Consider the following 18,599-nt stretch of genomic DNA (forward strand, 5'->3'; position numbering starts at 1 on the left):
TTCAAACCAGCCTTCCTACGAAAACAAAAAGGAAAAACATCGAGAAGAATATAAATATTAACGAAATAACGCACGTGATATAAGTAAATTACGTCAATGTGAAATATCCACATTATAATTGTTGTTGAGAATTATATTTTTGTTTGATTTTTTATTATTATGTATAATTATACAACGCCGATTCCATTGTGAACCTGCGGGCGTCAATCGTTAACGTCGTACTGCAATATATTATAAAATACTGTTGATAGATTCAGAAATCGAGTTAAAAACGGAGACACATATATATATATATATATATATATATATATATATATAAACAGATAACACTTGCATCGCACGAATGCTTGCGCACTTAGTAAACGCACTCACGCGGGTGCCCACTACCACTTATACACATACAAAAAATAAGAGAGGAAAAGTAAACAGAATCAGTCAGATGAACTAGAATGATCCTAGAAGGATTATTTACCTATAAATAATAAAACAATGATAATCGTAATAATCATTTATTCTTATCATTATACATATAGAATCATTATTGAATCAACTTTCAAGCCTATTATACAGATTAGCAGTTTAAATAAATTATGATTTCTATTAATTTCATAATGTCTATGAATACTATTTTCCATCAATGTTATTATTTTTTTTAATTATTAAAATCGAAAAGCAAGAATAAGACTATTATTAATTTTATTTAATATTTTATTTCCCAGAGTTGGCTACTAGAAATAAATACAATGTATATAAATTTATGTAATAAATCATGATTATAAAATTCAAATTGAAAATAATTTATACTTACTCATGCATTCTTATTTTTAGAAAATCAATTGCAATATAACTATTATGTACAAGCAAAGGTATTAGAAGATCTAAAAAACGTATAATTTTCTCAATCAAACTCAAAGCATTTTAAAAATTTTAACAGTTTTACATAAAATTAATTTAGTATTGTGATTATTTCACGCCGTAAAGAATTTTTTGTTAATTAAAAAAACTATTCCTCATTATTGTTAAAATTTTATTTTTTTTTATAAAATTAAAAAATCATTCCGAATGAAATAGGTATATTTTAAATAAAAAAAGACGAAGCATTTTCGCTCATTTCAATTTACATTACAAACATAAATTTTAAACTTATATAATCTTTCAATTATGTATTTTAAAACTTTTATTTATATTAAAATAGTATGATTACAATAAATGTTCTATAATATATTATATGCTATATATTTTTTCTTATATATTATATGCCTATATTAAAAATTTTTGCTAAAGTTTAATCGATAATGTTTAATCGAAAAATATTAAATTTCAATGAAATTTTGTTTTCAAAAGTTTCGTTATACAGACATTAATAAAATGATTAATATGCTCATCAATATGCACAATACCATGGTGCACTAATTGACCGTAATGTAGGGATAATTGTTAAGGAGTGTCCAGTTTAGCATGTAGATGAGATAGCAGACGTAGAAATACTGCGCCATTACGTACAGAGTTCAGTGGATATTATTTTTAAAATAGTACATTTGCATTTAATTCAAAGTTATTACATGTAAAATTAGTGCCTCGACATTTGCTTAATTATTTATTCCCACTACCTTTTTCTTTCGCCAGAGAAATGACGTAACTGCAGCAGCAACTGTAGCACTGATTTATTCTCACAAATGTGAATTGATGCAGAGAATTTTTTTTTTTTTTTTTTTTTTTTTTTTTTTTTTTTTTTTTTTTTTGTTTGTTATGAAAAGTAATAAAATACAATAGAGGAAAAAATATGATGAAAAAGCAATATATCTATTTTTATTTCGGCTGAAAAGTGTTTTATTGGAAATTTAAAGGAAAATTCTTGTAATGATTAAACATGTATGCTTACTTATGATTATGCGAATTATGCTTTTAATACTATTAAGGAGTACTATTGATAATTTTTATATAAAAAGAATTGGAGGAATTTTATTTCAATGTATAATTGTAGAAAAAATTTATATCAATCGAATATAAATGTTCGGCAACGTTATATTATAGAACTTCAAAGAAAATGTTGAGAGTTCTTGAGTAAGTTTTCGTCATTTTAATTTTTTTTCTTTCTACAAATTTTATTCTACCCCTCTTTCTGAATACAATAACAGAAAATTAATTATTATTTTTAATCTTATAAAATTATGCGTTTTTATATATAAACAATTATGTGATATAATTAAATAATTCACTATAATTTACATAGTTTCAAATTATTAGCATGACAAGGTCACTCCTATTAAAAATAAAGTTATATAGAAACAAATTTAGTTAGATATATGACATCTATAAGAAAGAGAAAGATAGTTAAAGAAATATAGTAAACGAAGTCCTTTATAACGAAACTTATATGCCACATAATTCATGAAATTTATGATATTCGCATTACAACGTTAAAGAAACTCTTTATGAGAACTTGAAAGCTTTGCTGTGAGCATAATATAAATTTTTTCATGATGCATTTTCAAAAAGATCCCAGCGTTTTATTATATTGTATACGTAAAAAAATTGTTTAATAAAACTTGTTTTGTCTACGTATTTTGTTTATAGTGTACAATATCGTGGTTTATTAGCGATAAATTTATATTTCTTTATAAATAATATTTTTCATCGCTATTAATTGCAATCTCTCTGTCATAGATAATTTTATAATATTAATATTCTATTAAGTTCCTACATCATAATCGGTATAAAAATTTTTTAAATAAATTCATTCTGGATAACAAAAAACAATAGCGTAATACTTATTTTTATCGTCATTTTTCATCCCATAAATCTTTAAATTCTCTAATAAATATTAACTATTTCAGTAATTAATATGATTTTCATAAATAATCAATGAAACAAAAATTTTCTTTTTAGCTTCAGATATTCTGGATGTTGAATAAGAACAACAGTTACGGTATAACCTGTCGGTTATACGCTCAAACATCTTAATATCTAAATGAAAGAAATTACTATAATTAATGATTACATTGATTAATTACATCTTAAATGACTTCAATTACTATTTAATACCTCAGAATTGATTATATTTGTACGAATATCATTAATTAATTATTTATTCTATTTATTGTAAAGCAAAATGACTAATAAATGACTTTTGCAACGAAATCTACTATTCATTATAATTCTCATATTGAATCGTACATGATGACTATTTCAGATAAATCATAATAAAATTAATTGCAAAATAGTTAAGAATAATTTATACTTTTTTAAAACTAATTTTAAAACTTTAAGACACATTTTAATAGTCTTCCTAATAAAGCGTTTCAATAATAAATTAAGATAAATGTAATTATAAGATTTAATTTATATATAAACATTTTCATGACTTGTTAGTAACTTTAAATAAAATTTTTACAAATTTCTTAATAAATTTTTTAATGAAAAAGATATATAATGAAGTGTGTAATCCAATACCCTGTAATGTAAATAATATTTCATAAAATGTATTTAAATTTTAGAAATAAATTAGAATAAATAGTTATTAATATTCTATAATTGTTTCATTTGAATAATTTTAAGCTGTTCGTTGATATTGAAAATTTAATTACAAAGGATATATTAATTTTTAATTTTTAATTTTTCATAAAATCTATTATATTCTTGCTCGTATATTATATTACATTATTGACCGAAATTAAAAATAAACAAAATAGGCTTCAATTTATGTTCATTCTATTTTCAGTGAAATATAAATAATAAATTGAGAACTAATATTTTATAATTCTTTCAACAAATAATTTACAATTAGTAATTATTCAGCTCATCCAACAATAATATATATTTTACTATATCAATTTTTATTGTACATAATGAATATCAATAAATTATGAAATCAAGCTACTGAATTAACTTTTATATGATAAATTATATAATAAAAAGAGTATTATAAAATATAAAAATAAATATCAAATATGCTTATATTTTATGTATAATTATTTTGTTTTATCTAATGAATCCAATTATAACAGCATTAAAATTAAGGAGTAGTTAAAAGAACTTTTTTTAATTATATTTGTCACAAATTATTATTTAATACAATCTCTGTCAACTATAATCATTATATACAGGAGATTATGATTGGATACGAGGAGTTTTAAGAATGGATTACGCTGATTAGTTCATACAAATTTTATTACCATCTTTGCAAATAATATGAAAAATTGATAACATACGGTACTAAGCTAAATTAAAGTCGAGAAAGAGTCAATTAATACAGCTTCTTATTATTATATTTAACGCTACCTGTATTACGTGCCAAAATTAACGACCATTCATTATTGTATATCATTAAAAATCTAGAATATAAAATTAAAAGTTAACTAAAAGAACTTAACAGAACCTTAACATTATTTATATTATCCTATATACCATCGAGACATTAATAGTAAACACAATAAATATTAGATCAAATAAATAAATCTTTGGTATTGGTTTGTTTTACATTACATATAATTATTATTAATTAAAGTAAAATTTCTTTTAAAAAACTTGTCGGTCATATTTTTATCGATGTTTACTTGTTAAAATGAATATTACATAGTCGTAGATGAGCAAGTGTACAGAGCGTAGGTCGCTTAGATCGATGAACTTGGGTTGGATTCTGTTCGTATATTACCTAGACAAGAGGTAGAAATAGATGTAGAAAGATAGATTAGAAATATAGAAATTAGAATAGGACGTGTCCTCATAATTATTTATCCGTAATTCTAAAAAAAGGAAATCGTGCGCTCAGACTTGAACAGTTCTGCTGTTGAAAGTTTCCTCGCGTTTTCTTCCTCGCTGTCATTCACAATTTTCCTTACTATTCGCTTTGCCAACTCAGGATTTTTCCTTAATTCTTGTAGGAACCAACTCATTGGAATGCTAAAAATGTTTAAATAATACAATTTTATCCATGTTTTCGAAATATAAGTAATTGTTTTTTAAATTTTTGAATAATATTAAAATTTATAAATGAAAACAATATTACAATTAACTTTTAAATAACTATTCATTATTTGTAGTGTAGGTAATCTTTTACATTCGGGATAAACTAAAAAATTAAATTGTATAATAATTTTTCAATTTGTATTAAGAGTAAACTTTAAACTTAAGTTTTTGTTTATTAGAAAAAGTTTTAGTACGTGATTATTACAGAATTATTCTTATTTACGAAGTTATAAGTGATCAATTTTTTTAATTTTGAAAAACATAACGTAATTAGTTTGAATGCGATTTAAATTCCTTTAGTATCATTTGGTAATATTTTTAAAATATGATAAATATTTTGATAAACATTATACAATGTCAATGTTACTACTAAAGGGACTGTAATTAATTACTTTTATTGATAAAAGAACAAAAAATAATGAAATATAAAAAACTTAAAATAATGTTCTTAAAGTAGATACTTTTATCTAACTTAATATTAAAAAAGACTCGGATTATTTAAACTGAAAATTCCTTTAAAGCAATTTCACAAATTTAATCAATTCGTTTAAACAAATTACCAATGTTTTCATATAATTTGCTAATACACGAAATATTTTACAAAAAGAGAATTGAATCAAACAAATTAGATACATCAACATTTTATAGAATATTTAAAATATGATAGTTAAATAAATGAATGATAAAACTATCAATTTATTTTTTAATAAATTAGTTTGAATACAATTTATTTCAAATAATGTAGATATTAATAATAAACAAATGTTTTATATCGCCATTTAATTGTCATAAATTATCATTAAAGAGTAACTTGAGATATAATTTACAAAAAAAAAAAAAATTATATTGGACGGAATGAAAATCAAAATATAGAACAGCAGATACTAAAACCAAAATTATATAAGCAAATTTTTTTAAGAAAAAATACTCAGTTGATTTTTAATAAATTTTTAAAGTATAATTGATAAATTTTGTCAATAACAAATCTTATTGAATCAATTTTAACAGTTTTTTTTCATAAATAATAATAATATATATATTAAGAAAATAGTAATGGGTCGAATGTAAATAATATAATTGTATTTTATGTAATAAAACATATATTCATTTTATGAAATTCTACTTTATTGTATGTACCGTTTAATAAAATAAATTATTCGGTATTACTTAAAAAATTACTTGAATATTTTTGTCTTTATATAAATAATTTCAATCTATTGTTTAAACTCAATTTTTCAGATGAAAGAAGGAAATTTTAATATTACATTTAGGTTCATTGATTTTGAATACAATCAATCAAATGTTGGATAATATAGCTGTTTTATATTAATAATAAGTCGAATATTCTAAAATATTCGAATTTTCTAGGCCGTTACCGTTACTATGCTTTAATCATTTTCCAACTGTAATATTTTCCAAACATATATACTATAAGAAGATAAAATATTAGGGGTTCGTCAGAAAGTTATTTGAATTATAATTGTCTATTACCACAAGCTTTGGTTAAAACACTTTTATGTTTAGACATTCTAATAATGTAATATTAATATTTTGATTATCTGGAATATTTTTATTTAAATAATAAGCTTGTTACTTTTGTTTTCGGATATTTAGCCATAGGTATTTTTTACACACTTATTATTATGTCAAACGACTGTCGCGTGACTACTAACCATACCAATTAAGACCACATTCTAAAAGCTATAATTTTTTTTTTTTCCAATAATATTACACATTCATATCTTATTTCAGTATTATTATGAAAGATATTTTTTCTCGCTTACAAATTATTTATGCGTGTATGTGTTTACGTGGGTGCGTGTGTGTGCGTGCGCGAGTGTGTGTAAACGCGCGGGACTGTTAGTGCAATATATATATATATATATATATATATATATATATATATATATATATATATTTATGTGTTCTACAAATAAAGATGAACAATATATATATATATATATATATATATATATATATATATATAAATTTATGTGTTCTACTAATAAAGATGAACATTTGTTTCAACACTTTTCGATCTGTCAGATAATCGAGAAAGCTTTTGAAAAATTCAAACACATCAGGAATAACAATCTGTCATAGAAAACTCCATTACTTTTCGATTTTGTACCTCATTTTACGACAAAAATAACTTTTGTAGTTGCCAACGTAGTGACACTTTTCAACGTTATATGTTTTCTATTTTTTCTTTACAACTTCACAGAGTTACAAAATTTATAAACAGTATTTTTTTTCTTTAAAAGTTTTTTAATGAAAATTTTACTGCTTAAAATTTTCCATTCTAGGGTATTAATATTCTAATAGGATATTAGTATTAATAAGCTTCCTCTGATACATATTTTGTCTATTTCTTACATTGTATCGCTGAAATCATTATTCCGTTTATTCCTATTTGAACATTTTTTCTTTTATTTTTGCCCATCTATATTAAACTTTATAGTTATACGTGACACTGCTTCGCTATGTATACATGCATATATGCTTCAATCCATTTCACTCCCCAATTATTTTCTCGCTGCCGATCTCCTAATGCACCGTAGCTCTTAAATAATGTTACTTAATTACTCTTTGGCAATGTATGTAGGTAACTATAGCAGAATAACTTTAGTGTTTAAGAATGAAATAATTATTTATGATTATTAGGCGTATTCTTATGCGTAACACATACTTGTTTCGTTTATTTTATTTTCATTGAATAAATCAAATTATTGTTATTACTTGAATTATCAAAATATTTAATGATATAATAATTATAATAAAAATGATAATCATATAATTGAAAAACTATCAAAATTTCATTTTTGTATGTATGTATGTGTTATATATTTAAATACGTATATATGTATATATATATAACATTAAATTTATGATTTAATTAAAATAAAATTTAATAAATAGTTTTTTATGCATTTTTTAATGATATATTATATAAATAATTATAATAAACTATTTATATATTCCAATATGGTTATGTGTGTGCTTTTTACTTATGCTAACTTACTTAGGTGTTTACGATACCCAATATACAAAATTACGTATGCTCAGAGAGTATTACGTATATAGGAACCGATAATATGCCTAAAACAATTACAGCAAGTCCAAAGTAATATTCATCTCGTTGATGTATTTTGTGAAATGTCTATATCGATCACCGCGTTAGTCTCCTAAGTCTTTAGTCTTACTAATAGAGAAAATCAGTGGAAGCTTTTTTTTTGTAAGCCGCATTACCTACTAAATACATATTCATACATATTGAAAACTTTAGCGATACTTTGTTATATACAAAAGTTAAGGATATTTAAGTTATTGTTAAAGTAATTATCTGATATACTAAAACATGAAAAGCATGATTAATTTCGAATATTGTTAAAATAAAATGCACTATAAATATTATTCAATAATATATTAATTATTCTCCATTATCTAGTGCGTACAATTTTACTCTACTCGTTTTATAATTTAGTTAATTTGCTACTGTTATTGTAGATTTATAGGATCATAATATAATTTCAACAATGAATAATAAAAGATAATTTAATAATATTAATTTAATGACTGTGTCTAAAGTATTTAATTTAATTTATAAAATTAAATTTTTTAAATATTTCTTTACATTACAGTAAACTGCATTAGTTCCATTAAGTATATAATAAAAAAATTAATATGTTACAAATTAATCGGCTACGTATTAATTAAATTTAATAAGTTAAATTTTGTTGTTTTTTTTTTTAAGTATAATAATAAAAATAATATATAAATAATTCGATATATGTCCAATATAATATATGAAATGTACATAAAATAAATCTATTAACACATAAAGAATAAAGTCGCGTAGTCATACTTTTTCATGATAACTATAGTGCAGTTGACGATATTCTAAGAATATATATTGAGTTTATTAATACGGACATTTTACTAAAATTCTTGTTACTTATAACGATCAATGGAATTAGTGTATACTAGTTGTAAATTATATCGCTAGTACTATAAGTACATTTTTTACCGTATTTAAATATATATTATAAATATATATATTTATATATATATATATATATTTATATGAGCATGTGTATTTACTGCTAGAGCTTTGAACTGATAAGAATAATAGTAGATTGATAAGAATCATGCAAATTACATTGAAGCGATTTCGATCAAACGTATTATAGACACGAAGACAATAATGTAGCAGCATTGATAACCTTAATGTGCTTTTCTAAATGAACTAGGAAGAAATATATGCATTACGTGTGATATTAATAGACATTAGAATATTAAAGAATAAACATTCAACGAAAATAGCGCCAATCGAACGAAGAAAAACAGGTAAACGAGAATATATTATTCCTCAAAATTTTAGCTTTTATTTAACAAAAAAATATATTCTTTTAATGCAAATCATGTGTACATAACTGCGAATATAATTTTTCAATAAAATATAAAAATTATTATTAATTATTATTTAATTAATTATATTAAGCAACTCATTATAAAAACTCTTATAAAATTATAAAAACAAAAAAATTGGTAATTTTATGTTAAAAATAAATGATTAATTGAGAATTAAATTACAGTGAATAAATAGATACTTCTTTAACAAATTCATTCTAGTCTATTCAGTATTTAATTACATTTCTAAATAATTTTTTAACCTACAATTTAATTCTTAATTAAAAAACATTAAATTATATTTTTATTCTATTATCTGAAATTTTATATGGCATAATGTTTTAAATTATAAATCTCCTTCTTATAACAGTGTATATTCAATAATTGCCATTTATCTATTTTGGGATAGAAATTTACCGAAATTTAGCTTTAAAAGAAAATACATATATTATACAAATACAAGAAAATACATTCAAATAACAATCATTGATAATTTGATATAATTTATAGCATTCCAATCATCTTACATTTTAAATACGCGACGACATTCAATTACCCTTGGATTTATAAATGGTAATCTCCAATCTAAATTAAATCTTTACTGAGATACTACTTAGACTCTAAATATGAATAAAAATAAAATTACTATGTGATTAAAATGCCGATGAAAATTTTTTGAAGGACTATTTTTAATAGAAATTACGACATTTCAAACCATCGCATAAATTTTAATTTATTTTTCAATTTATATTAGCATTTAAAGTTTATAAAATATAAATATAAAAATTACGTATTTCGTTCAAAAATATGTTAAATACTTTCAATAATATCGGATATTCATTATATTCATAAAACATTAATGTAAAGTTTTTTAAAATTATATTTTATTACATTTTACAAGTTAAATTTTCATTACAAAATCCAATTTTTTAATTTTTTTATGTTTCAATTTATTTTATATTAAAATTTATATATATTTACTTCAATTCATAAAATTTTTAAATAAGACATGAAAGTTTAGAATTCCAAAGATGTAATTTCACATACAAATATATTAACATTATTTTTTAATAATTATTTTATAATTTATTTAAATATTTTTTATGAACTATTATTGTTGATGTAATTATAGATAATGCAACAAATTATTCATTAGTATTATTTAAATTGTTATATATATTTTGATTTTATATCTGAAAAAGGATAGTGAACCATATAAATTAATTGAGTGGACATTTATACAAATTTTCCTAATTGATTTTGTGTACCTTTAATTTAAAGCATAAATCTCTTAAATATCGTGAACATTATCCGTGCTTTGATAGATTATTTAATATATCTACTCCATATTTTAGATTAAAATATGTCATTAATTTTATAGTTATATATAATTTATAATATTATAACTATTATATGCAATGAAAATAGAAATTTTACTAAAAATGTTTAGCTACTTCAACAGAAGTGTTTGTAACGAACTTCAATTAAGTTGTTCCATTAAAGTAATACAATGTAAAATTTTTATAATTAAATATTAAATAATATAAATTATTTAATAAGTACGATCTACATTTTACCTATTTAAACTTGCATTGTACAATACAAAAATCAACGTATTGAAAATGCAATATTTATATAGTAACATTGACCTATTTTACGTTGGTGCTACTTATGAGATATTCATATCAAGACTTTCAAGACTTTATGTAGGATTGAATTGTACATAAAAAATATTATTTGTGCTTTAGCATCCGAAGTTATTTTTATAGCCTAATATCATATCTGGAACACATAGAAACTTATATGTAATGTATGTTAATTTATTACGTAGATATCATAGTGTATGAATATTTGAATGATCCCGCCATCCTTTAGTTTTTACATAGAGATAATTAATAATAATCATAAATATCTTCTCTTAAAAATTGCATAGTTTATTTTCAGACTAACTTATTATTTTAAACTTTTTAATAATTTAAAAAAAATTTAAATAAATATTACGTTTAACATTATTCCATTTTTATAAATTATATACGTAGTGTTGAAAGTTTTCTAGGCACATTGCAAAATTCAAAAAAAAAGAAAAAAAAATCAAAATTTATGCCGCCAATAAAATTAACAGTTGAAATTGCAATAGTTTTAAAATTCTGCTAATATCCTTCATTTTCATAATTTTCACTTGATTCGAAAAATAATTAATACCTTACAATTCTAAAATTTGACATAAAACAAAATATTTTAATTTACGACAAAATTAAATAACTGAGTGATCATTGAACGTTCTTTAATGCTTGTACATTAACAATAATTTCTAAGTTATATTGAAGTGTTGTACAAAATTTCAATTTATAGACCATATATTTTTGTGATAAAACTTTGTCTTACTCTATCTTATTAATATAATAATTACTAATTATTAGAATAATTATTATATTATTGTTATTATTATTATTATTATTATTATTATATATTATTGTTATTCTTATTATATATTATTATTATATTAATGAATTAAGTTTAGCTGAAAATTATGCTTGTATACTTGCACATTATATCTCTACGCAGATAATTTTTTTTTTAATTCAAAATTTATAAGAAGTAATTGTACGCCAATAAGAAAAAGATATAGTATCTCTATATTTATAAAAAAATATTATTTATAAAATATATTATATTGAGTATTTAAAAAGAGTATGTAATTTGCACTAATTGAATGTTTTAATACAACGTCAATTTTAAGGTAACTTATATTTAATTAATGATTATATTTATAAATAAGTGAATTGATGAAGTCATATAAAATAATACAAATATAAAAATAGGATCTAAATAAAAAACTATATAAAATCGTAGAATAATTAAATATGTGATTTCAATAACATTGTCACCATTTCCTTCTTACAATTTAATAGGCATATGTAACTAGTATCAAACATATTTCTTACAACTTACTCACCCCTTTACGTATTTATATATTTTTTAATTATAATTTAATGAAATTAACTAGAAAAAATCGATAATATGTTTTTCATATTTTGGAATTTAGTATATTTAAAAATACATATATTTTTAAGTCATTATAAAGAAGTAAAGTAATTTTAGAACAAAGTATTATAATGTATAATCTTTAAGTAATAATTATATTCTATATATTCTTTTATTATATATTACTTAAGCACATTTTAAAGCATCTGTTTTAATAAATAATTGCAATAGTAATTAATATGTATAATTATTACCAGCAATTTTTTGGCGTATGTGATCAGATTTACAAATATGAAGTTATTTCTTATGTTTCCTGAAAATATAATTTCATAAAAAGCATATTTAATGAAAACTTTGTTAACAGGTAAGATATTTTACTAAAATACGACTGTAATGAAAAATTTTTCTGATACAATATAAATTTTGAAATCTTTAGTTACATAGTAATTCAAAATAACATAAAATAAGAAATAATAACTTGATTTTCAAATATTTGAAATGTTTATGAAGTTAAAACATGTATTTTTTAACAACAAAACTCCCTCTACCTTACACAATCTCTCTCTCTCTCTTACACTCTCTTTCTCTCTTTGTCTCTCCCTATATATATATATATATATATATATATATATATATATATATATAAATATATATATATATATATATATATATTACAATATATAGTTATTTATAAATATATAAATAATTTTCAAGGTAGAAACAAGACGGTGTAATATCGAAAATATGCTTTACAATTTCTGTCTACTGAGAATGAGGTTGAATACATTAACCTTAATTGATTTCACTCTAATACATTTCACATTAAAAATGATCTGTTTTTATCTGCAAAGTATACTTGTAAACAGTTGTAATTTAATATATACACAAGGTATTAAAATGCATTTCTCTAGATTTAAAAAAGAAAAGAAAACAAAACAAAATCACAAATATAAAAGATATTCTGATCCTAAATCAATTATTATACTAAAGGAAGAATGATGAAAATGGCATATCGCGTTTTTTTTCGGCTTATTCAGAGATCGGATTTAAAATTACTCAGCTAAGACATCACGAACCTTTGCGGAGAATTTTCCAACAACAGCATCATTATCTTCTCGTATTTGTCCTGGTTAGCGATTTCGCGCTTTCCAAATCCAAGGGCTGTCGAAATGTACTCCGGTTTGAAGCCCCGAGTTTCCCTCGGTTTTGTTTGTGCCTTCACATAGTGTACACAATTTCCAGAGCTCGTGCCTTCGCCCAAAAGAAGACCTATCAGGGCCATACTCACAATAATGGTAGCTCGCATGTTATCCTGCTAAAGTGGAAAGCACAAAAAATAATAAATTTTGCACGTTCAGTTATCTGTTACTCAAATAATTGTTAAATTTATTATTAATTGTGGATAATGATCGAATATTATTATTATATAAAGTTAACGAAATCATGATAATAGCAACTATAATTTTTTAAGCAACAAGGGTGCCTATTTTGCAATACGGTTTCAATTTCAAAAAAATCTCTTCTAATACATCAGATGAACTCTATCTATCTGTTAAGTAACTAGTAAATTTCGCTAAAAATCCACTATCGAAAAGCGAACCAATATATAATAATATTTATTCATACATCTTAGAAATCCCATCGTTCATGCTATTGGCGAGATATATTTAAACTATCTAAATATAATAAGAGACAACAAAGAAACATATATAAATTACTCAACTTTCAGTGTCTTTAAGATGAGCAATCACTGCATCCCTTTTCAAAACAATTGAAATCAATTTAATAAATAATAGCATTATTAAATATTGAAAATCATCTAATTCTTCATAAAAACGTAATTAATATTTGAATTCAATTCTAAATTAATATCTTATAATAATATAATAATTTATACTTACACATATTATTAATGAGTTTTAGTATAAACAAATTAATTATTTTGTCCAGTTTACGATAATATAAGACATATTTTACTTATTTTTCATGAAAATCAATAAAAAAGAATTCTACTAATAAATAAAAGTGGATATTTCTATTTATTTAAATATTCACACTTTTATTTGAATAGATGTATTAAATTTACTCGCATGCTCGCACGCGCGCACATACACCCATTTGAATACTTCTCACTTAATATTAGTTATTAATTACTAATGTGTGAAAATTTTTCAATGCATACATATATTATATTAATCATTATAATCTATGACAGATATATTAGATACTGTATAGTTTGACGAAGAGAGCTTTTTGGTGCCGACATGTACATTATACAATTACTAATAACATTGTGCAAGTCATTTAGAATTATTATGGTTTTATGTATAGTATGCAGGACCCCCATTTACCTTTTCTACTATCTTTTCTTTTACTCTAAAAATATTAACTAACAATTAATTATTATTTTCATACTTTACGTAAAATTCCTTTTTATTCAAATATAATAATTTTTATAAGAATATAATAATACCAACATATAATTTATATACATATATAAATAACAATAAGAATTTTTGTTTATAGTTCAAATTCAACATTTTACTATAAAATTCTAAATTTTTCTAATGTGTAAATTATAAAAAAAATTCTGTAAATAAATTTATATATTCATTGAATTGTATATATATATATATATATATATATATATATATATATATATTATTTTCTTAATATTATTTCAATTAATAATTTTTAAAAATAGTAAATAAATAATGACAATTCTAGTCATCAGTATGATATAGAATTTTAAGTTGTTAAAAAATTCATATTATATAAAAGTAAACGCTATCATTTTTTTTTCTTTAAATAATATATATATATATATAAGCTAAATAAAAAAAATAAGCGATTTTTATATGTAAATGTAAAAACAGAAAAACGTATAGCTAGTAGTCCATTAAAAAATAGTTAATATTAATAAATGATTTATCTGAAATACCTTAAGAATAACAGAATTACACATTTGAGAACATTATTAATGATTTATTTTTTTATATGTTCTTGATAGAAACAAGATTAGTCTTTGATAATTCACCTACAAAATTCATCCTACACATATTCATATGTTTTTAAATAATTTTAACTACAATACTCTTACACCATTCATTTATCAACTTATATTAACATTTTATACTTTAATATATAATAAAAATATTTTCACTTTTATTGCACCGATTATTATTATTTAACAATAAAACTTTTGTTTTGCTACTATATATGTTGTATTATATTGATTTTAAATATTTTTTCATATTCATGCATGTTAATTTTCTTATATGAAGTCATTGAAATGTTTCTAATGTCACAATTCATAATTATTAAGAACTAAAGTACTTTAAAGAATAAATGATGAAGATACAAGGATTAAATAAAAATTCATTTCCATTATGACATGGATGAAGATAATCCTTTTATAATAAAGTATTATTATGAATAGTGGAATAATATAAATAAATTGTATGTATTAGATTTAGAATAGGAATATTTCTAGATTCAGCATTACAGAATTCTTTTCAAGCCTATAATTATAGAATTTTTTTCATTATAATTTAGACTATAATAAGAGTAAGAATTAAGTAAATAAAAATCTATCAAACATTATTGTAAATTTATTAAGTTAAATAGTTTCATTTAAAAAAATTCGTATTATTCACTAATTTTTAATATATATTTTATCTGTCTGTACGCATGTGTAAATAAATAATCTTTTTTTAACAAATTTTGAAAAATTATTTTTTAACATTTGATGCCTTAAATATTGATTATAATATTAAATTATATTAAAAATATAAAAGAATTATTTCAGTATATTAATAAATATAAAATATATTAGTTTTTTAATTGATTATTACAATCGTATATTGATTAAACATTGTTGGATAGAAAATCTTAAAAATTTTTATATTTTTGTAATTTCCATTCCATATAAATCATATTACAATTCATTTTTTATAAAGCACTTTTATAAAATAATGTATTAATAAAATAATGTTATTTAATAATATTTTTTAAAAGTTTTCTAATAGTATAAGTAATTTTTTTAATATTAAAATTTGTAAAGAGCGGTGCAAAATGTTTGAACGAAAAATAAATAATTTAATTCATAGGTAGATTACATGATAATGTGAGTTGCGTACGCAATTAATATACATAGAACCTGCGGTAATACACGATTAATTAAACAAATTGTAATATGAATAATTCTGTATATTTTATATTTGCAATGTAGGAAGGGATCGAAACAAATAAAAAAAGCTAAAAATAAAATATTGAATGATTCCCTGAAAATTGTTTTTTCACGTCAGTTTAAAAAGAAAATAAATATTTTTAAATACTATTTATATTACATTTTATAAATATTGATGTAATATGAAGAATATTGATAATAATTGGTAGTTAATATTTTTATTTTTTATATTTAAAATAATAAATTTGGATTAAGTATAATTTTTTATATTTGATAGCTCATTAATTCATATAGACAAAAGCTTTTAAAATAAAAATATGTGTATATGGAATAAATATCTACTTTTATAATAGGAAGAGTATAAATATGCGTAATTTTTATTGGAAAGAAGAAAATTGTTTTGTCTACGTGATCTTTTTTTTTCTTTTTCTTGTTTCTTTGATTGTATAAATAATAAATAAAATATTTGACTTTTCGTAGCTCTATGTCAGTACAACAGCAGCATTACTAATATTTTAAATAGAATCTAATCAAAGTGTTCAAATAATATTATTGGAGACACAAATTTACAAGAAAAATACTTTATATGTATAAAATGAGTAATTATTTTCATATTTATACAAATAAATTTTCTTCTAAAATTATATACTTATATATATATATATATATATATATATATATATAATATTTTTAATTTATAAGTACATACTAAGATACTAATCCTACCATAACATTCAACTTATTGAATTTTTCATTCATGTTTTATATGACATATTAGACTTTGTTACAATTACCAAATTATAATATTAATCCCAAGAACCCATAAACAACTTTAATCACACCTTCGCACACGCATTTATGTCTTATACAATATTAATGATCTTTAAGATGTTGGACAAATAAAAGGGATAAAAACTTACTAAAATTTATTGATATAAGCAGTAATTTTTCAGATAAAATAACTGTTTTTGAAAAGTTGATAAAGTTTTGAAAATATTCTATATATAATGACCATTATCACTTTTCTTGCATATATATTAAACCTTTTGTACGTCTTTCGTATAGTTTTGTATTTTAATGACAAATATTATTGACAAATATACAATATCACTATAACAGACTAAATAAAAACTTATAAAAAACACGATAAGATCTCACGAATTTCAATGGCAATTAAGAATAATAAAAGCGGGAGCTTCTGCGCGCATCAGAATATAGGAGAAGGAAATCGACGAGGCAGCTAAAAACCAAACGGAATAATCGAAGATATTGTCTCGGAAATTCAAAATCGCTGCAAAATTAGCCGCTCTTCTCTCACAAAACCTCCGCGCACTCCACAAGAGCCCCGCGTGAATTGGCGAGGTATCCCGATCAAAGTAAAAGAAGGAAAATAAAGACGAAGAATAGCGATCTGAGAATTTCACGTTCCTGAAAACTCGTTCGCAAAGCCGTCAATCAGTAAGCACATGCGTTGAATATTCGACTCTCGAACGAAGATAAAGTCGGTATCTCTCAGCAACTGAACTACCGATTTGATCGCGGTGTGCTTTTGTAGGCAGCAACGACGCCTCCAGCCCCAAGCGCCGTTGGCGTATTCTGCCACCGCCGTCGCCGCCGCCGCCGCCGCCGTCACCACCGCCACCGTCACCATCGCCGCAGCCGCAGCCGTCATTGCTCTCACCGAACGCCGCCTCCCTCTCGTTCTCCTTTTCATCCGCACGCACGCACACACACACACGCGCGCACGCACGCACGCACGCACACACACACCCTCTCTCTCTCTCTCTCTCTCTCTCTCTATCTCTATCTCTATCTCTATCTCTATCTCTATCTCTATCTCTATCTCTATCTCTATCTCTATCTCTATCTCTATCTCTATCTCTATCTCTATCTCTATCTCTATCTCTATCTCTATCTCTATCTCTATCTCTATCTCTATCTCTATCTCTATCTCTATCTCTATCTCTATCTCTATCTCTATATCTATCTCTATAACTATCTCTATCTCTATCTCTCTCTATCTCACTCGCTCGTTTCGCTCTCGAAC

Source organism: Ceratosolen solmsi, unplaced genomic scaffold (assembly GCF_000503995.2).
Source record: "Ceratosolen solmsi marchali unplaced genomic scaffold, CerSol_1.0 scaffold14, whole genome shotgun sequence".
In the NCBI taxonomy this organism is placed as follows: domain Eukaryota; kingdom Metazoa; phylum Arthropoda; class Insecta; order Hymenoptera; family Agaonidae; genus Ceratosolen; species Ceratosolen solmsi.